The 21,401-nt window shown below is 36.0% G+C and overlaps 1 pseudogene across 1 annotated transcript in view; it reads right to left on the bottom strand.

Annotated features, from left to right (window-relative positions):
* LOC143238114 (acetylcholine receptor subunit alpha-like) overlaps nucleotides 1-18,682 on the bottom strand; it is a 55,328-nt pseudogene extending 36,646 nt beyond the window's left edge. The window contains exons 1-2 of the transcript XR_013020418.1: nucleotides 18,229-18,682; nucleotides 1,137-1,181 (exon numbers count right to left, since the gene is read on the bottom strand). The product of XR_013020418.1 is annotated as an acetylcholine receptor subunit alpha-like (transcript). The remainder of the gene's footprint in view (nucleotides 1-1,136; nucleotides 1,182-18,228) is intronic.
* Nucleotides 18,683-21,401: the final 2,719 nt, after the last annotated feature.

Below are 21,401 nucleotides of genomic sequence, written 5' to 3'. Positions count from 1 at the left end.
CATCGTGTACTAACACTATTGTTGTGATATGAAACTATATTATTCATAAACATCGTGGACTAACACTATTGTTGTGATATAAAACTGTATTATTGACACACATCTTGAACTAACCTTATTGTGATATAAATCTGTATTATTCACACACATCGTGGACTAATACCATTGTTGTGATATAAAACTGTATCAATCACACACATCGTGTACTAACACTATTGTTGTGATATAAAACTGTATTATTCACACACATCGTGTACCAACACTATTGTTGTGATATAAAATTGTATTATTCACACACATCGTGTACTAACACTATTGTTGTGATATAAAACTGTATTATTCACACACATCGTGTACTAACACTACTGTTGTGATATAAAACTGTATTATTCACACACCTCATGTACTAACACTATTGTTGTGATATAAAACTGTTTCTTCACCCACATCGTGTACTAACACTATTGTTGTGATATAAAACTGTATTATTCACAAACATCGTGGACTAACACTATTGTTGTGATATAAAACTGTATTATTGACACACATCTTGAACTAACCTTATTGTGATATAAATCTGTATTATTCACACACATCGTGTACTAACACTATTGTTGTGATATAAAACTGTATTATTCACACACATCGTGTACTAACACTATTGTTGTGATATAAAACTGTATTATTCACATACATCGTGTACTAACACTATTGTTGTGATATGAAACTATATTATTCATAAACATCGTGGACTAACACTATTGTTGTGATATAAAACTGTATTATTGACACACATCTTGAACTAACCTTATTGTGATATAAATCTGTATTATTCACACACATCGTGGACTAATACTATTGTTGTGATATAAAACTGTATTAATCACACACATCGTGTACTAACACTATTGTTGTGATATAAAACTGTATTATTCACACACATCGTGAACTAACACTATTGTTGTGATATAAAACTGTATTATTCACATACATCGTGAACTAACACTATGGTTGTGATATAAAACTGTTTTTTTTTTATATATTTTAACGCACGTGCCACTAAGTTTGTATCATCAACAAAACTCTTATTTTTAACTGATGTATAGAAAGTAACAAATCTAGAAATATATCTTTACCTGGTTTACCCATACATTTGTTGTCATAAACTGGTGTTTCAGGTTCTGTAGAAGAAAGAAAAAAGATTTTCTTTATATGTGAAAATGACAAACAGTCGAAACTATAAATTATTAAAACGACACGTGCGTAGAAAATCTATATTTACAGTTTGAAAGAATAGAACGTTAAAATCACACGATAAGTTGTTGATACATTATTAAATGTTAAAACAGGGAATTATCTTTAAAAAATCTTCATATATTTTGATGTTCTGTGACATAAACTTCAGGTGTTAAAGATGGTGTCACAAAACATCTGATATAATAGTGATTTCAGTGTTGTAAACTTTTCAATATAAAACTATACAGGCCAGAATATTTTATCTTTATACGTTACCACTTTGTTATACACCTATTAGTAAGGTTAGGGTTTTACAAACGTGTAATGACACGTCATGTCTTACAAAGCTAGCGCAAAGATTATTTTCGTATTTGTTTGATGTTAAGCGCAAAGCAAGACAGTGGGCTAAGTGCGAACTGCCCACCACGGGTATCGAAACCTGGTTTCTAGCGTTATAAATCCGCAAATATACCGCTGTGCCACTGTGGAGACCGTACAGTATATATATATATTCTAATTTATTAGACTGTGGACTGACACTAGATTTTACAAAGACTTAATCCAAATACTTAGTTCTGTATTAGGTTGTTTGTTTTGTGCAAAGCCAAAACGGGATCTCTGATCTGTCCACTGTAGGGAATCGAACTCCAAAATATAACGTCGTTAAGTTCGTGAAATTTCCGTTGTATTACTAGGACATCTATTTATTTTATTAGTTTTGGAGTGTCACATGTGTTAATATATTCTAAGAGATGGCACCATCTAGTACAGTGTGGACAGGTTCTCTGAAATCTATATATTTAAAAGGAGATAAATACCGAGTTTGGGAAACTAACCATGAAACATTAAAACAAACTCAAATGAGGATTTGAAAGACGAACACGAAGTTATGAAAATCAAACAATGTTTGAAAGAGAAACGTGTGTCCCTTTAAATGATCTTTTTTACTCTCTTTGAACATGATGAGTTTATATCTAGTGACCACCGATCTTAAATCTTTTTTATCATTAAGGTGTTTAAATTTATTGAATTAATTGAAATAGTAACAAAAACTGACGGAAACTGCTGCTAATAAATTTTACCCTAATTTTATATTAAAATTTAACTCAGGGTTTCAGATTGGACAATATATATATTCAATAATTTAAAAGATTCATACGAAATTTTGTTCACTATTTGAAACCTTCTTGTGTTCACTGTTTCGAACCTTCTTTTGTTCACTGTTTGGAACCTTCTTTTGTTCACTATTTAAAACCTTCTTTTGTTCACTATTTAAAACCTTCTTTTGTTCACTGTTTAAAACCTTCTTGTGTTCACTGTTTGAAACCTTCTTGTGTTCACTATTTTGAAACCTTCTTTTGTTCAAACCTTCTTTTGTTCACTATTTAAAACCTTCTTTTGTTCACTATTTAAAACCTTCTTTTGTTCACTGTTTAAAACCTTCTTTTGTTCACTGTTTGAAACCTTCTTTTGTTCACTGTTTGGAACCTTCTTTTGTTCACTATTTAAAACCTTCTTTTGTTCACTATTTAAAACCTTCTTTTGTTCACTGTTTAAAACCTTCTTGTGTTCACTGTTTGAAACCTTCTTGTGTTCACTATTTGAAACCTTCTTTTGTTCACTGTTTAAAACCTTCTTTTGTTCACTGTTTAAAACCTTCTTTTGTTCACTGTTTAAAACCTTCTTTTGTTCACTGTTTGAAACCTTCTTTTGTTCACTATTTAAAACCTTCTTTTGTTCACTGTTTAAAACCTTCTTTTGTTCACTGTTTGGAACCTTCTTTTGTTCACTATTTAAAACCTTCTTTTGTTCACTATTTAAAACCTTCTTTTGTTCACTGTTTAAAACCTTCTTGTGTTCACTGTTTGAAACCTTCTTGTGTTCACTATTTAAAACCTTCTTGTGTTCACTATTTAAAACCTTCTTTTGTTCACTATTTAAAACCTTCTTGTGTTCACTGTTTGAAACCTTCTTTTGTTCACTATTTAAAACCTTCTTTTGTTCACTATTTAAAACCTTCTTTTGTTCACTATTTAAAACCTTCTTTTGTTCACTGTTTAAAACCTTCTTGTGTTCACTGTTTGAAACCTTCTTGTGTTCACTATTTAAAACCTTCTTGTGTTCACTATTTGAAACCTTTTTGTGTTCACTATTTAAAACCTTCTTGTGTTCACTATATAAAACCTTCTTTTGTTCACTATTTAAAACCTTCTTGTGTTCACTGTTTAAAACCTTCTTTTGTTCACTGTTTGGAACCTTCTTTTGTTCACTATTTAAAACCTTCTTTTGTTCACTATTTAAAACCTTCTTTTGTTCACTGTTTAAAATCTTCTTGTGTTCACTGTTTGAAACCTTCTTGTTTGTTCACTGTTCACTATTTAAAACCTTCTTGTGTTCACTATTTAAAACCTTCTTTTGTTCACTATTTAAAACCTTCTTGTGTTCACTGTTTGAAACCTTCTTTTGTTCACTATTTAAAACCTTCTTTTGTTCACTATTTAAAACCTTCTTTTGTTCACTATTTAAAACCTTCTTTTGTTCACTGTTTAAAACCTTCTTGTGTTCACTGTTTGAAACCTTCTTGTGTTCACTGTTTGAAACCTTCTTGTGTTCACTATTTAAAACCTTCTTGTGTTCACTATTTGAAACCTTCTTGTGTTCACTATTTAAAACCTTCTTGTGTTCACTATTTAAAACCTTCTTTTTAAAACCTTCACTGTTTAAAACCTTCTTTGTTCACTGTTTAAAACCTTCTTGTGTTCACTGTTTGAAACCTTCTTGTGTTCACTATTTAAAACCTTCTTTTGTTCACTATTTAAAACCTTCTTTTGTTCACTATTTAAAACCTTCTTTTGTTCACTATTTAAAACTTTCTTTTGTTCACTATTTAAAACCTTCTTTTGTTCACTATTTAAAACCTTCTTGTGTTCACTGTTTGAAACCTTCTTGTGTTCACTGTTTGGAACCTTCTTGTGTTCACTATTTAAAACCTTCTTTTGTTCACTGTTTGGAACCTTCTTTTGTTCACTATTTAAAACCTTCTTGTGTTCACTATTTAAAACCTTCTTTTGTTCACTGTTTGGAACCTTCTTTTGTTCACTATTTAAAACCTTCTTGTGTTCACTATTTAAAACCTTCTTTTGTTCACTATTTGAAACCTTCTTTTGTTCACTATTTAAAACCTTCTTGTGTTCATTATTTGAAACCTTCTTGTGTTCACTATTTAAAACCTTGTTTTGTTCACTATTTAAAACCTTCTTTTGTTCACTGTTTGGAACCTTCTTTTGTTCACTATTCAAAACCTTCTTTTGTTCACTGTTTAAAACCTTCTTTTGTTCACTGTTTAAAACCTTCTTTTGTTCACTGTTTGGAACCTTCTTTTGTTCACTATTTAAAACCTTCTTTTGTTCACTATTTAACACCTTCTTTTGTTCACTATTTAAAACCTTCTTGTGTTCACTGTTTGGAACCTTCTTGTGTTCACTATTTGAAACCTTCTTTTGTTCACTATTTAACACCTTCTTTTGTTCACTATTTAAAACCTTCTTGTGTTCACTGTTTGGAACCTTCTTGTGTTCACTATTTAAAACCATCTTTTGTTCACTGTTTGAAACCTTCTTTTGTCCACTGTTTGAAACCTTCTTGTGTTCACTATTTGAAACCTTCTTTTGTTCACTATTTAAAACCATCTTTTGTTCACTGTTTGAAACCTTCTTTTGTCCACTGTTTGAAACCTTCTTTTGTTCACTGTTTGGAACCTTCTTTTGTTCATTATTTAAAACCTTCTTTTGTTCACTGTTTAGAACCTTCTTAAATTTTAAGATGAAAATTAGAGATTAACAAATTTGTACTGTATAATTAATTTGACTAAATTTCATTCTTTAACAATATCTGTAATAACTGTAAAAACTGTAACATCTGTAAAAACTGTAATATCTGTAATAACTGTAATATCTGTAATAACTGTGATATCTGTAATATCTGTAATAACTGTAATATCTGTAAAAACTGTAATATCTGTAATATCTGTAAAAACTGTAATAACTGTAAAAACTGTGATATCTGTAAAAACTGTAATATCTGTAAAAACTGTGATATCTGTAATAACTGTAATATCTGCAATAACTGTAAAAACTGTAATAACTGTAATGTCTGTAATAACTGTAAAAACTGTAATATATGTAATAACTGTAAAAACTGTAATATCTGTAGTATATAAAACAAACGTCTGAGTAAAATATTAATAATTCACGCTAGAGTAAGATTCGTTTCTCTCCAGGTCTTGAAAAGTCTTCAGGGGTTTGTCGTTCACTGACATGATTAAAATAGAAAGTTATCAACAAACATGGTTAAAACAGAAAGTTATCAACAAACACATGGATAGTAAACTCTAAGTCTGAAATAAACACGTGGATAGTAAATTCTTAGCTGGAAACATGGATGTTATTGGTAAAATAGCATGAAACAAACACGTCACTAGTCAAATATCGGCTTCAAACAAATACGTGATAGCAAAATATAAGCTTTAAACAAACAATTAAATAGTAAAATATTAGTTTTTAAGAAACAATTAAATAGTAAAATATTAGTTTTTAACAAACAATAAAAGTAAAATATTAAAAATATTGTCTTCATTTGTATGATAATTGGCCAAGTTATAAAAATTCAACATCACTGTAACGTTTGTGAAGAAACATAGGGAACAGAAATTGTCTTTCTTCCTGTGAACGAGGGTAGTTACATGGCGAGTTCACATTAGTTCACTGACAGATATGGTTCCATGAGAATAGTCACATGATTACTTCCATACAGACTTGGTTATGTGGTTACTTCACTAACAGATTTGGTTATATAGTTATATGGTTACTCCGCTAACAGACTTGGTTATATGGTTACTTCACTAACAGACTTGGTTATATGGTTACCTCACTAACAGACTTGGTTGTATAGTTATATGGTTATTTCACTAACAGACTTGGTTATATGGTTACTTCACCAACAGTCTTGGTTATATGGTTACTTCACTAACAGATTTGGTTGTATAGTTATATGGTTACTTCACTAACGGACTTGGTTATATGGTTACTTCACTAACAGACTTGGTTATATGATTATATGGTTACCTCACTAACAGACTTGGTTATATGGTTACTTCACTAACAGACTTGGTTATATGGTTACTTCACTAACAGACTTGGTTCCATGAAAACAGTACAAAGAAAGCTTCACGTTAAAAATTACCAGAAAGTGCATTATTAATCAGTTTGTTACCCTCACAGATAAGTCCGAAGTCTTAAACCCAGGCTTTTAAACCCGTAGCGGGCATAGAACAGATAGCCTATCGTATAACTTTGTACTTAACTACAAGAAACTCCTACATTTTGGTAATGTCAATGTTCAATCACGTAATTAAGGAATATTACAAAATCCAACCTGAAAAAGAATTTGATGAAGGCGGACACATTACTTGTATTTATTGTAAGGTTAGATTCCACAACTGTAAACTACAGAACATTATAACTTATTATTTATTTCATTGTAAGGCAAAATTCTGCAACTGTAAAATATAGAACATATTAACTCATTATTTATTTTATTGTAAGGTTGATGAAGGCGTACAGATTACTTCTATTTAAAACGAAACTGTAGAACATAACAACTCATTATTTATTTTATTGTAAGGTAAGATTCTACAACTGCAAACTATAGAATAATATAACTTATTATTTATTTTGTTATAAGGTACGATTCTACAACTGCAAACTATAGAATAATATAACTTATTATCTATTTTATTTTAAGGTAATATTCTACGACTAAAAACTATAGAATAATATAACTTATTATTTATTTTATTTTTAGGCAAGATTCTAAAACTGTAAACTACAGATAACTTTAGATAGTAATTCACTTAGTTAATTATCAATGCTTAACAGCTATAAATAAATATTTCCTTTAAAGTGAGAAAGGTTTTCATTGAATTGTTTTGTTATACCGTTTAACACCAGCAGGTGGCGTGTGGGACGCTATGATTGATCTTATGCTAATTATTTGTTTGTTTTCTATTCAGAATTTCGCGCAAAAAGACATCAGAACTACTTTGGAGAAGCCAACCCTAACTCTGAGGTGATAGGTTAAATCAAAGACAGCCAATCAACAATACTCTCCAATAACCCGTGGGCTGTTCTCGTCTGACTGGTTTTTGGGAGTTGGTCGTGAGGGCGCATCCTCTTATTTTGAGGACAGAGCGTGGTTTGGGAGAAATAGGTGCTAAAGATCTGAATTGATGGTAGAGTGATTATCAACTTCATGTTTGAGTGTGGAGGTTCTGTGTTGGAGATCCTCTGAAGTATTCCGCTAGAAGAGTCTTCTCAGTTGTGTTGGAAAAAAGAAACATTTCTTACAGACTACCCTTGTTCTGTTAGAAAAAAGAAACATTTCTTACAGACTACCCTTGTTCTGTTAGAAAAAAGAAACATTTCTTACAGACGACCCTTGTTCTGTTAGAAAAAAGAAACATTTCTTACAGACTACCCTTGTTCTGTTAGAAAAAGAAACATTTCTTACAGACGACCCTTGTTCTGTTAGAAAAAGAAACATTTCTTACAGACGACCCTTGTTCTGTTAGAAAAAAAAACATTTCTTACAGACTACCCTTGTTCTGTTAGAAAAAGAAACATTTCTTACAGACGACCCTTGTTCTGTTAGAAAAAAAACATTTCTTACAGACTATCCTTGTTCTGTTAGAAAAAGAAACATTTCTTACAGACTACCCTGTTCTGTTAGAAAAAAAAACATTTCTTACAGACTACCCTTGTTCTGTTAGAAAAAGAAACATTTCTTACAGACTACCCTTGTTCTGTTAGAAAAAGAAACATTTCTTCCAGACTACCCTTGTTCTGTTAGAAAAAGAAACATTTCTTACAGACGACCCTTGTCCTGTTAGAAAAAAGAAACATTTCTTACAGACTACCTTGTTCTGTTAGAAAAGAAACATTTCTTACAGACTACCCTTGTTCTGTTAGAAAAAGAAACATTTCTTACAGACTACCCTTGTGCTGTTAGAAAAAAGAAACATTTCTTACAGACGACCCTTGTTCTGTTAGAAAAAAGAAACATTTCTTACAGACTATCCTTGTTCTGTTAGAAAAAAGAAACATTTCTTACAGACTACCCTTGTTCTGTTAGAAAAAGAAACATTTCTTACAGACTACCCTTGTTCTGTTAGAAAAAGAAACATTTCTTACAGACTACCCTTGTTCTGTTAGAAAAGAAACATTTCTTACAGACGACCCTTGTTCTGTTAGAAAAAAGAAACATTTCTTACAGACGACCCTTGTTCTGTTAGAAAAAGAAACATTTCTTACAGACTACCCTTGTTCTGTTAGAAAAAGAAACATTTCTTACAGACTACCCTTGTTCTGTTAGAAAAAGAAACATTTCTTACAGACTACCCTTGTTCTGTTAGAAAAAAGAAACATTTCTTACAGACGACCCTTGTTCTGTTAGAAAAAAGAAACATTTCTTACAGACGACCCTTGTTCTGTTAGAAAAAAGAAACATTTCTTACAGACTACCCTTGTTCTGTTAGAAAAAAGAAACATTTCTTACAGACTACCCTTGTTCTGTTAGAAAAAGAAACATTTCTTACAGACGACCCTTGTTCTGTTAGAAAAAAGAAACATTTCTTACAGACGACCCTTGTTCTGTTAGAAAAAGAAACATTTCTTACAGACGACCCTTGTTCTGTTAGAAAAAGAAACATTTCTTACAGACTACCCTTGTTCTGTTAGAAAAAGAAACATTTCTTACAAACGACCCTTGTTCTGTTAGAAAAGAAACATTTCTTACAAACGACCCTTGTTCTGTTAGAAAAGAAACATTTCTTACAGACTACCCTTGTTCTGTTAGAAAAAAGAAACATTTCTTACAGACTACCCTTGTTCTGTTAGAAAAAGAAACATTTCTTACAGACTACCCTTGTTCTGTTAGAAAAAAGAAACATTTCTTACAGACTACCCTTGTTCTGTTAGAAAAAAGAAACATTTCTTACAGACTACCCTTGTTCTGTTAGAAAAAAGAAACATTTCTTACAGACTACCCTTGTTCTGTTAGAAAAAAGAAACATTTCTTACAGACGACCCTTGTTCTGTTAGAAAAAAGAAACATTTCTTACAGACTACCCTTGTTCTGTTAGAAAAAAAAACATTTCTTACAGACTACCCTTGTTCTGTTACAAAAAGAAACATTTCTTACAGACTACCCTTGTTCTGTTAGAAAAAGAAACATTTCTTACAGACTACCCTTGTTCTGTTAGAAAAAGAAACATTTCTTACAGACTACCCTTGTTCTGTTAGAAAAAGAAACATTTCTTACAGACTACCCTTGTTCTGTTAGAAAAAAGAAACATTTCTTACAGACTACCCTTGTTCTGTTAGAAAAAAGAAACATTTCTTACAGACTACCCTTGTTCTGTTAGAAAAAAGAAACAATTCTTACAGACTACCCTTGTTCTGTTAGAAAAAAGAAACATTTCTTACAGACTACCCTTGTTCTGTTAAAACTACAACCTCACACCAAACTTACAAAACTACTTCTTCAAGGGAAGGCAAACCATAGACCATTTAACAATAATTACCGAATCCAGACATAAACCATTTAATAACACTTACCGAATCCAGACATAGACAATTTAACAAGACTTACCGAATCCAGACATAGACCATTTAACAAAACTTACCGAATCCAGACATAGACCATTTATCAACACTTACCGAATCCAGACATAGACCTTTTAACAAGACTTACCGAATCCAGACATAGACCATTTAACAAGACTTACCGTATCCAGACATAGACCATTTAACAACACTTACCGAATCCAGACATAGACCATTTAACAACACTTACCGAATCCAGACATAGACCATTTAACAACACTTACCCAATCCAGACATACACCATTTAACAACAACCAAGCGACTATTGTAGTTTTCCTGAATATACAAAAATCATTTGACCCTGTGTGGCAACACGACCTCAGATATCGTCTGGAAAAAATGGAAACTGACACCACCACCCTGAGGTGGATCTCAAATTTTCTCACGGACAGAACAGCCATGGTACAAAACATTCTCTAACACATTCAATATGTACCACAAGGAGGTGGATTTCTCACGGACAGAACAGCCATGGTACAAAATATTCTCTAACACATTCAATATGTACCACAAGGAGGTGGATTTCTCACGGACAGAACAGCCATGGTACAAAACATCCTCTAACACATTCAATATGTACCACAAGGAGGTGGATTTCTCACGGACAGAACAGCCATGGTACAAAACATCCTCTAACACATTCAATATGTACCACAAGGAGGTGGATTTCTCACGGACAGAACAGCCATGGTACAAAACATTCTCTAACACATTCAATATGTACCACAAGGAGGTGGATTTCTCACGGACAGAACAGCCATGGTACAAAACATCCTCTAACACATTCAATATGTACCACAAGGAGGTGGATTTCTCACGGACAGAACAGCCATGGTACAAAACATCCTCTAACACATTCAATATGTACCACAAGGAGGTGGATTTCTCACGGACAGAACAGCCATGGTACAAAACATCCTCTAACACATTCAATATGTACCACAAGGAGGTGGATTTCTCACGGACAGAACAGCCATGGTACAAAACATTCTCTAACACATTCAATATGTACCACAAGGAGGTGGATTTCTCACGGACAGAACAGCCATGGTACAAAACATCCTCTAACACATTCAATATGTACCACAAGGATTTGTTTTTTCTCCCCTACCATACATCCTGTTTGCCAGCAATATCCCTTTTCCTAGCTTCCCATACAGTTACTTATCGCAATATGCAGACGACATTTTCGTCTGGAGCAGCCTCGCAAAATCCACTAATCGCTGCAAACAGAATCCAAAAATTTCTAGACACCATCCACGAATGGTGCGACAACAGGACGGTAACAGCACTTATTTTCCGCTATAACCTAAATGAACAACTTGAGGAGGTTAATAAAGGTGAAAATCCAACATAGGAATAACCAAATAAGGTAAGTCATATAAGCCTAACGACCAAATTTCTAGTTATTACCTTTGACACACAAGTAGCATGCTCTCAAACGCATAAATAAATCCGTAAGCATCCGTTAGTTTCTTAATCCCTGGTAAAAGTCCGTTAGTTTCTTAATCCTTGGTAAAAGTCCGTTAGTTTCTTAATCGCTGGTAAAAGTCCGTTAGTTTCTTAATCCCTGGTAAAGGTCCGTTAGTTTCTTAATCCCTGATAAAAGTCCGTTAGCTTCTTAATCCCTGATAAAAGTACGTTAGTTTCTTAATCCCTGGTAAAAGTCCGTTAGTTTCTTAATCGCTGGTAAAGGCCCGTTAGTTTCTTAATCCCTGATAAAAGTCCGTTAGTTTCTTAATCCCTGATAAAAGTACGTTAGTTTCTTAATCCCTGGTAAAGGTCCGTTAGTTTCTTAATCGCTGGTAAAGGGCCGTTAGTTTCTTAATCCCTGGTAAAAGTCCGTTAGTTTCTTAATCCCTGGTAAAAGTCCGTTAGTTTCTTAATCCCTGATAAAAGTCCGTTAGTTTCTTAATCCCTGGTAAAAGTCCGTTAGTTTCTTAATCCCTGGTAAAAGTCCGTTAGTTTCTTAATCCCTGATAAAAGTACGTTAGTTTCTTAATCCCTGGTAAAGGTCCGTTAGTTTCTTAATCGCTGGTAAGGGCCGTTAGTTTCTTAATCCCTGGTAAAGTCCGTTAGTTTCTTAATCGCTGGTAAAGGGCCGTTAGTTTCTTAATCCCTGATAAAAGTCCGTTAGTTTCTTAATCCCTGGTAAAAGTCCGTTAGTTTCTTATACCCTGGTAAAAGTCCGTTGGTTTCTTAATCCCTGGTAAAGGCCCGTTAGTTTCTTAATCGCTGGTAAAGGCCCGTTAGTTTCTTAATCGCTGGTACAAGTCCGCTAGTTTCTTAATCCCTGGTAAAAGTCCGTTAGTTTCTTAATCCCTGGTAAAGGTCCGTTAGTTTCTAATCCCTGGTAAAGGTCCGTTAGTTTCCTAATCCCTGGTAAAGGTCCGTTAGTTTCTTAATCACTGGTAAAGGCCCGTTAGTTTCTTAATCGCTGGTAAAGGTCCGTTAGTTTCTTAATCCCTGGTAAAAGTCCGTTAGTTTCTTAATCGCTGGTAAAGGGCCGTTAGTTTCTTAATCCCTGATAAAAGTCCGTTAGTTTCTTAATCCCTGGTAAAAGTCCGTTAGTTTCTTATACCCTGGTAAAAGTCCGTTGGTTTCTTAATCCCTGGTAAAGGCCCGTTAGTTTCTTAATCGCTGGTAAAGGCCCGTTAGTTTCTTAATCGCTGGTACAAGTCCGCTAGTTTCTTAATCCCTGGTAAAAGTCCGTTAGTTTCTTAATCCCTGGTAAAGGTCCGTTAGTTTCCTAATCCCTGGTAAAGGTCCGTTAGTTTCCTAATCCCTGGTAAAGGTCCGTTAGTTTCTTAATCGCTGGTAAAGGCCCGTTAGTTTCTTAATCGCTGGTAAAGGTCCGTTAGTTTCTTAATCCCTGGTAAAGGTCCGTTAGTTTCCTAATACCTGGTAAAGGGCCGTTAGTTTCTTAATCCCTGGTAAAAGTCCGTTAGTTTCTTATACCCTGGTAAAAGTCCGTTGGTTTCTTAATCCCTGGTAAAGGCCCGTTAGTTTCTTAATCCCTGGTAAAAGTCCGTTAGTTTCTTAATCCCTGGTAAAGGTCCGTTAGTTTCTTAATCGCTGGTAAAGGTCCGTTAGTTTCTTAATCCCTGGTAAAAGTCCGTTAGTTTCTTAATCCCTGGTACAAGTCCGCTAGTTTCTTAATCCCTGGTAAAAGTCCGTTAGTTTCTTAATCCCTGGTAAAGGTCCGTTAGTTTCCTAATCCCTGGTAAAGGTCCGTTAGTTTCCTAATCCCTGGTAAAGGTCCGTTAGTTTCTTAATCACTGGTAAAGGTCCGTTAGTTTCTTAATCCCTGGGAAAGGTCCGTTAGTTTCTTAATCCCTGGTAAAGGTCCGTTAGTTTCCTAATCCCTGGTAAAGGTCCGTTAGTTTCTTAATCGCTGGTAAAGGCCCGTTAGTTTCTTAATCGCTGGTAAAGGCCCGTTAGTTTCTTAATCACTGGTAAAGGTCCGTTAGTTTCTTAATCCCTGGTAAAGGTCCGTTAGTTTCCTAATCCCTGGTAAAGGTCCGTTAGTTTCTTAATCCCTGGGAAAGGTCCGTTAGTTTCTTAATCGCTGGTAAAGGCCCGTTAGTTTCTTAATCACTGGTAAAGGTACGTTAGTTTCTTAATCCCTGGTAAAGGTCCGTTAGTTTCCTAATCCCTGGTAAAGGTCCGTTAGTTTCTTAATCCCTGGGAAAGGTCCGTTAGTTTCTTAATCCCTGGTAAAGGTCCGTTAGTTTCCTAATCCCTGGTAAAGGTCCGTTAGTTTCTTAATCACTGGTAAAGGTCCGTTAGTTTCTTAATCCCTGGGAAAGGTCCGTTAGTTTCTTAATCGCTGGTAAAGGCCCGTTAGTTTCTTAATCCCTGGTAAAGGCCCGTTAGTTTCTTAATCCCTGGGAAAGGTCCGTTAGTTTCTTAATCCCTGGTAAAGGCCCGTTAGTTTCTTAATCCCTGGGAAAGGCCCGTTAGTTTCTTAATCGCTGGTAAAGGCCCGTTAGTTTCTTAATCCCTGGTAAAGGCCCGTTAGTTTCTTAATCCCTGGTAAAGGTCCGTTAGTTTCTTAATCCCTGGTAAAGGTCCGTTAGTTTCCTAATCCCTGGTAAAGGTCCGTTAGTTTCTTAATCCCTGGGAAAGGTCCGTTAGTTTCTTAATCGCTGGTAAAGGCCCGTTAGTTTCTTAATCGCTGGGAAAGGTCCGTTAGTTTCTTAATCGCTGGTAAAGGCCCGTTAGTTTCTTAATCCCTGGTAAAGGTCCGTTAGTTTCCTAATCCCTGGTAAAGGTCCGTTAGTTTCTTAATCACTGGTAAAGGTCCGTTAGTTTCTTAATCCCTGGGAAAGGTCCGTTAGTTTCCTAATCCCTGGTAAAGGTCCGTTAGTTTCCTAATCCCTGGGAAAGGTCCGTTAGTTTCCTAATCCCTGGTAAAGGTCCGTTAGTTTCTTAATCGCTGGTAAAGGGCCGTTACTTTCTTAATCTTTGGTAAAAGTCCGTTAGTTTCTTAATCGCTGGTAAAGGGCCGTTAGTTTCTTAATCCCTGATAAAAGTCCGTTAGTTTCTTATACCCTGGTAAAAGTCCGTTGGTTTCTTAATCCCTGGTAAAGGTCCGTTAGTTTCTTAATCGCTGGTAAAGGGCCGTTAGTTTCTTAATCCCTGGTAAAAGTCCGTTAGTTTCTTAATCGCTGGTAAAGGGCCGTTAGTTTCTTAATCCCTGATAAAAGTCCGTTAGTTTCTTAATCCCTGGTAAAAGTCCGTTAGTTTCTTATACCCTGGTAAAAGTCCGTTGGTTTCTTAATCCCTGGTAAAGGCCCGTTAGTTTCTTAATCGCTGGTACAAGTCCGCTAGTTTCTTAATCCCTGGTAAAAGTCCGTTAGTTTCTTAATCCCTGGTAAAGGTCCGTTAGTTTCCTAATCCCTGGTAAAGGTCCGTTAGTTTCCTAATCCCTGGTAAAGGTCCGTTAGTTTCTTAATCACTGGTAAAGGTCCGTTAGTTTCTTAATCGCTGGTAAAGGCCCGTTAGTTTCTTAATCGCTGGTAAAGGTCCGTTAGTTTCTTAATCCCTGGTAAAGGTCCGTTAGTTTCCTAATACCTGGTAAAGGGCCGTTAGTTTCTTAATCCCTGGTAAAAGTCCGTTAGTTTCTTATACCCTGGTAAAAGTCCGTTGGTTTCTTAATCCCTGGTAAAGGCCCGTTAGTTTCTTAATCCCTGGTAAAGTCCGTTGGTTTCTTAATCCCTGGTAAAGGTCCGTTAGTTTCTTAATCGCTGGTAAAGGTCCGTTAGTTTCTTAATCCCTGGTAAAAGTCCGTTAGTTTCTTAATCCCTGGTACAAGTCCGCTAGTTTCTTAATCCCTGGTAAAAGTCCGTTAGTTTCTTAATCCCTGGTAAAGGTCCGTTAGTTTCCTAATCCCTGGTAAAGGTCCGTTAGTTTCCTAATCCCTGGTAAAGGTCCGTTAGTTTCTTAATCACTGGTAAAGGTCCGTTAGTTTCTTAATCCCTGGGAAAGGTCCGTTAGTTTCTTAATCCCTGGTAAAGGTCCGTTAGTTTCCTAATCCCTGGTAAAGGTCCGTTAGTTTCGTAATCGCTGGTAAAGGCCCGTTAGTTTCTTAATCGCTGGTAAAGGCCCGTTAGTTTCTTAATCACTGGTAAAGGTCCGTTAGTTTCTTAATCCCTGATAAAGGTCCGTTAGTTTCCTAATCCCTGGTAAAGGTCCGTTAGTTTCTTAATCCCTGGGAAAGGTCCGTTAGTTTCTTAATCGCTGGTAAAGGCCCGTTAGTTTCTTAATCACTGGTAAAGGTCCGTTAGTTTCTTAATCCCTGGTAAAGGTCCGTTAGTTTCCTAATCCCTGGTAAAGGTCCGTTAGTTTCTTAATCCCTGGGAAAGGTCCGTTAGTTTCTTAATCCCTGGTAAAGGTCCGTTAGTTTCCTAATCCCTGGTAAAGGTCCGTTAGTTTCCTAATCCCTGGTAAAGGTCCGTTAGTTTCTTAATCACTGGTAAAGGTCCGTTAGTTTCTTAATCCCTGGGAAAGGTCCGTTAGTTTCTTAATCGCTGGTAAAGGCCCGTTAGTTTCTTAATCCCTGGTAAAGGCCCGTTAGTTTCTTAATCCCTGGGAAAGGTCCGTTAGTTTCTTAATCCCTGGGAAAGGCCCGTTAGTTTCTTAATCCCTGGTAAAGGCCCGTTAGTTTCTTAATCGCTGGTAAAGGCCCGTTAGTTTCTTAATCCCTGGTAAAGGCCCGTTAGTTTCTTAATCCCTGGTAAAGGTCCGTTAGTTTCTTAATCCCTGGTAAAGGTCCGTTAGTTTCCTAATCCCTGGTAAAGGTCCGTTAGTTTCTTAATCCCTGGGAAAGGTCCGTTAGTTTCTTAATCGCTGGTAAAGGCCCGTTAGTTTCTTAATCGCTGGGAAAGGTCCGTTAGTTTCTTAATCGCTGGTAAAGGCCCGTTAGTTTCCTAATCCCTGGTAAAGGTCCGTTAGTTTCCTAATCCCTGGTAAAGGTCCGTTAGTTTCTTAATCACTGGTAAAGGTCCGTTAGTTTCTTAATCCCTGGGAAAGGTCCGTTAGTTTCCTAATCCCTGGTAAAGGTCCGTTAGTTTCCTAATCCCTGGTAAAGGTCCGTTAGTTTCTTAATCGCTGGTAAAGGCCCGTTAGTTTCTTAATCCCTGATAAAAGTCCGTTAGTTTCTTAATCCCTGGTAAAGGTCCGTTAGTTTCTTAATCGCTGGTAATGGCCCGTTAGTTTCTTAGTCCCTGGTAAAAGTCCGTTAGTTTCTTAATCCCTGGTAAAAGTCCGTTAGTTTCTTAATCGCTGGTAAAGGTCCGTTAGTTTCTTAATCCCTGGTAAAGGTCCGTTAGTTTCTTAATCCCTGGTAAAAGTCCGTTAGTTTCTTAATCCCTGGTAAAAGTCCGTTAGTTTCTTAATCCCTGGTAAAAGTCCGTTAGTTTCTTAATCGCTGGTAAAGGTCCGTTAGTTTCTTTATCTCTGGTAAAGGTCCGTTAGTTTCTTAATCCCTGGTAAAGGTCCGTTAAATAGTTTGATTCTTTTCTATACAACAACGTCCACAATTTTGACGTCACCACTTCCTTCATTAAAGACCTAGGTACTTGCTCTGCCTCGACGCTCTCTAGACATTTATCAAATCTTGCAATAGGGATTCACTGACCTTTTTACTGACCACCAAAATCATTAATTCCTTAACTTTTAAAATGTATTCACGAGCGGGTCGAAGTGGTATAATCTTCTCCCTGAACACCCCAGTTGGGAGCGTGTTGAAGTGAGATAATTTTCTCCCTGAACACCCCAGTTAGGAGCGGGTCGAAGTGGGATAATTTTCTCCCTGAACACCCCAGTTGGGAGCGGGTCGAAGTGGGATAATCTTCTCCCTGAACGCCCCAGCTGGGAGAGTGAAATACCGCTCCTTAAAACTAAATACCTGTCACAGTTCTATTCTGGGAGAAATGGGTTCCGAACAAGGAATTCTCTTTTTCACAGGCGGGGCACACTAACCGCCAAGGCCCGACATGGCCCAGCGTTTTTAAGGCGTGCGACTCGTAATCTGAGGGTCGCGTCAAACATGCTCGCCCTTTCAGCCGTGGGGGTGTTATAATGTTACGGTCAATCCCACTATTCGTTGGTAAAAGAGTAGCCCAAGAGTTGGCGGTGGGTGGTGATGACTAGCTGCCTTCCCTTTAGTCTTACACTGCCACATTAGGGACGGCTAGCACAGATAGCCCTCGAGTAGCTTTGTGCGAAATTCAAAACAAACAAACTAACTAACCACCAACTCGTACTATGAGTGACACTTAACAAAAAATAACTTACAGAAACGGTTATATCGTTAATTTTATATGTTAAGCACATAGAATATCCCGCGGTATTGAGCGCGCAAAACTGCGTTATATCCGGTATTTTTGTTTAAACTTGTTTGTCTAACTGGCGTGTTATTTGTGACAAAGCCAATCATGAAATAGTTCTACACGTAGATTGGTAAATAATTAAGAAAAGAAGTGAAGTGAGAATTCCCTCAATAAGTTTAGGGTTAAAATCTTAAAAAAATACCTTACGTGTCTTGGTTTCATCCTATCGACCCAAACTCATGTGATAATAAAACAGTTTTAACAAAAACGATCATCACGACGAAGTGAAAAACAGTTTCGTGACATCACGAAAACCGGAATATACGTTTTATATAATAACATAAATCTCACATCAACACCAACAGATACATTATTCATTTGAAATGGATCCGTCTTTACTTATTAGTGTCTCGAAGTTCTGTTTTACCTGAACTTACGACGTCTATAAGTTGGGTCAGTCGAAGTCCTAATTTGACAATCAGTTTGTCGGTATGGTTACTGACCGGACGGATCAGTCGGTTATATCCGCTAAGAATGTCATCGAGAAGCCGCTTCGCATCCGGATGTGCACAGCATCTTCCCGCCAGTAACCCCAGGAAAAGAAGAATTACTCCAGCCCGTAGAGATCTCCAGATAGTTCTGTTCGGAGAGCTCAACATTGAAACAAAGTTTCTACTTATTCATGGTTGTCAAGAGTGTCACTGTTACCCGCCCTTATCCCTCACATCAGAGCTATTCATCAAAGGTGTGGGCTTATAGTGTCCTATTTTTTTCTAAAACGAACGTCAGGTATCATACGCACCACTTGCACGATATTCTACACACAACCAGCCGTCTCTTCCCTACCAATCGATCGTATATTCCACTGAAAATTTATTTTTTCTTTAAACTCGCAGTTATCCCGAAGTGTTTGGTGTCCAGGATAGCACTCTCATCCTCTGGACCACTGCCTCTCCTAACACATCGATCTCAAGTGCAACATTTGTGTCTACTAGTGAAAGCGCCACCTACCGGTAATGTTACTCCTTACATAGAAACATGAGGATCAACACGTATTGCAGTCGTTCTTTGTGGTAGTTTAATGTGTTTTACGGATGCGGAGACGTCTTTTGAACCGTTCCAGTTTTAATCGTTCTGTTCAATAGTCAGGCTTAGTGAAAACCATTCTAACTTGAAAAAGGTTCGAATAAAATCAACTCAGATTCGGTGCGCGCAAACAGAGTTGTTGAAAACCACTGCCGTTGTATTGAGCAGCTAAAACAAAGAAAGCAGATAAGTGATTATGAGTCCATATAAGAAGGAAACCAGTTCATTAACTGGTAAACCATCACCGTTGTATTGAACAGCTGAAACAAAGAAAGTAGAGTAGTGATTCTGAGTCAATGTAAGAAGGAAACCAGTTCATTAACTGGTTTAGAAGACGCAGGACTTCGTAATTCTCGTCGAAACGATTTCATCAAAGCTAATTTACTTCTGTTGTTCAAACTCATCAGAAAGGAACAGTTCACAGTTTCTAATGTTTAAACTTATAAATCATGTACAGAGATACTGTCTTGTGATTCATAGAAACTGAAAGAGCTCAGCTTGCTCCACGGTGGGATTATTATTCCTACAAATATTACAATCGAGTTTTAGTGCGTTTTTTACAGCCACATATAAAAATATTCTTTTTATATTATGCAATCACAATTTTTTATATTTTTCTCGTTTGTTTGCTTGTTCATTGTTAGAGTAAATCTAGGCAATGGGCTATCGGAGCTCTGCCTACTGCGTAACAAGCCCTCAGACTTTCCGCTGAAGAATTTGTTTGTTTGTTCGCTTATTTTTGAGTTTCGCGCAAGCTACACGAGGGCTATCTGCGTTTACAGTTCCTTATTTAGCAGTGTAAGACTAGAGGGAAAGCAGGTAGTCATCACCACCCACCGTCAATTCTTGGGCTACTCTTTTACCAACGAATAGTGGGATTGACCGTCACATTAACACGCCCACCCAGTTCAAATGGCGAGCATGTTTGGTGTGACGAGGATTCAAGCTCTCGACCGTCGGATTACGAGTCGAGCACTTTAACCACCTGGTCATTACGGTGCCTGCTGAGGAACCAGTGGAACATTATGTTTATTGTTGTTGTTCGAAGTTAACCACAAAACTACCAAATAGGCTAGATGTGCTCTGGTCACCATGGATATTGAAACCTGGTTTCTAGTGTTGCATGTCCGCAGACATGCCACTGTATCACTAGGAGGCATCTTATGTTTGCAATAATTTGAAATTTCTATAACAGTAAATATCGAAATTGAAAGATAGACTAATGAACATGCGCAGCAGTGAAAATAACGGAACTTATAAGCTGAAATTTCGAACATGACGACCTGTTAAATTTACTGAATGAATTATATATTCAACAACAGCATTGTTTGGTGACGAGAGTATAACGTACACGGACTTTGGGGAAAAAAACTCAAAAATTGAAAAAGTCTTTGAGAATTTTTTTAACATAATTTATTTCAGTATATTCATAATTTATTAAAATATATTCATAATTAGAAACCTAATTATACCAGTACCTCAATTCATTTTTCATCCACTAGAAAGTAAAATAAAAAGATTTGCTGTCCAAAAGTGGTCCGGTTATCAGGTTTATTAATCCGAAATGAAGAAAGATCTGGTTATCGGATTTGTTTTTGAGTGGAGACATGTTTCTACGTTTTTTACTGTTTTCATGGAAGAGTGGCTTGTGATTGGTCAAAAAATATATTGTTCATTTAAAAATTTGTTGTGGAAACGGAGAAAAATAAATGTCGTTATTCTATAAAAAATACGATCATTAATTTTAGAAACGAGGTGGACAAACCTATAATTTGAAAGTGCATAGTTTTATCCTACTCAACTATATCTATATAAACAAAATACCTCGTCAATGTCACTTAGGCAAATAATATCATTCATTGTTTACTTATTTAATGAAGATCTTTGTTATAGCTTAATTAGAATCAATAAATATCAAATAAAACTAACCATACGAATATGTAAGTAGGGTTAGTAAGTAAGCTAATTATTGTAAATAAACGTTTTGAGTTGTTAACAGATTTCAATTTTTTTTGTAATTCGCTCACAAGCATTTTGGAATGTGTCTCTTCTTATTTAAATTATTTAAACAGTAGATTTATTTCTATTAGTTTGCCCCCTCCTGGTTGTCAAACAGTTGATATCTTTTTTATATTATTTTGCCCCCTCTCCAGGTTGTCAAACGGTGGATATATTTTTTATATTATTTGCCCCCTCTCCTGGTTGCTCAAACAGTGGATATCTTTTTTATATCATTTTGCCCCCTCTCCTGGTTGCTCAAACAGTGGATATCTTTTTTATATTATTTTGCCTCATCTCCTGGTTGTCAAACAGTGGATATCTTTTTTATATCATTTTGCCCCCTCTCCTGGTTGTCAAACAGTGGATATATTTTTTATATTATTTGCCTCCTCTCCTGGTTGCTCAAACAGTGGATATCTTTTTATATCATTTTGCCCCCTCTCCTGGTTGCTCAAACAGTGGATATCTTTTTTATATTATTTTGCCTCCTCTCCTGGTTGTCAAACAGTGGATATCTTTTTAT

This window comes from Tachypleus tridentatus, chromosome 2, assembly GCF_004210375.1.
Source record: "Tachypleus tridentatus isolate NWPU-2018 chromosome 2, ASM421037v1, whole genome shotgun sequence".
NCBI classification, from domain to species: Eukaryota; Metazoa; Arthropoda; class Merostomata; order Xiphosura; family Limulidae; genus Tachypleus; species Tachypleus tridentatus.
The sequence above is the reverse complement of the archived record's forward strand: the minus strand, read 5'-3'. Positions and strand labels throughout refer to the sequence as shown.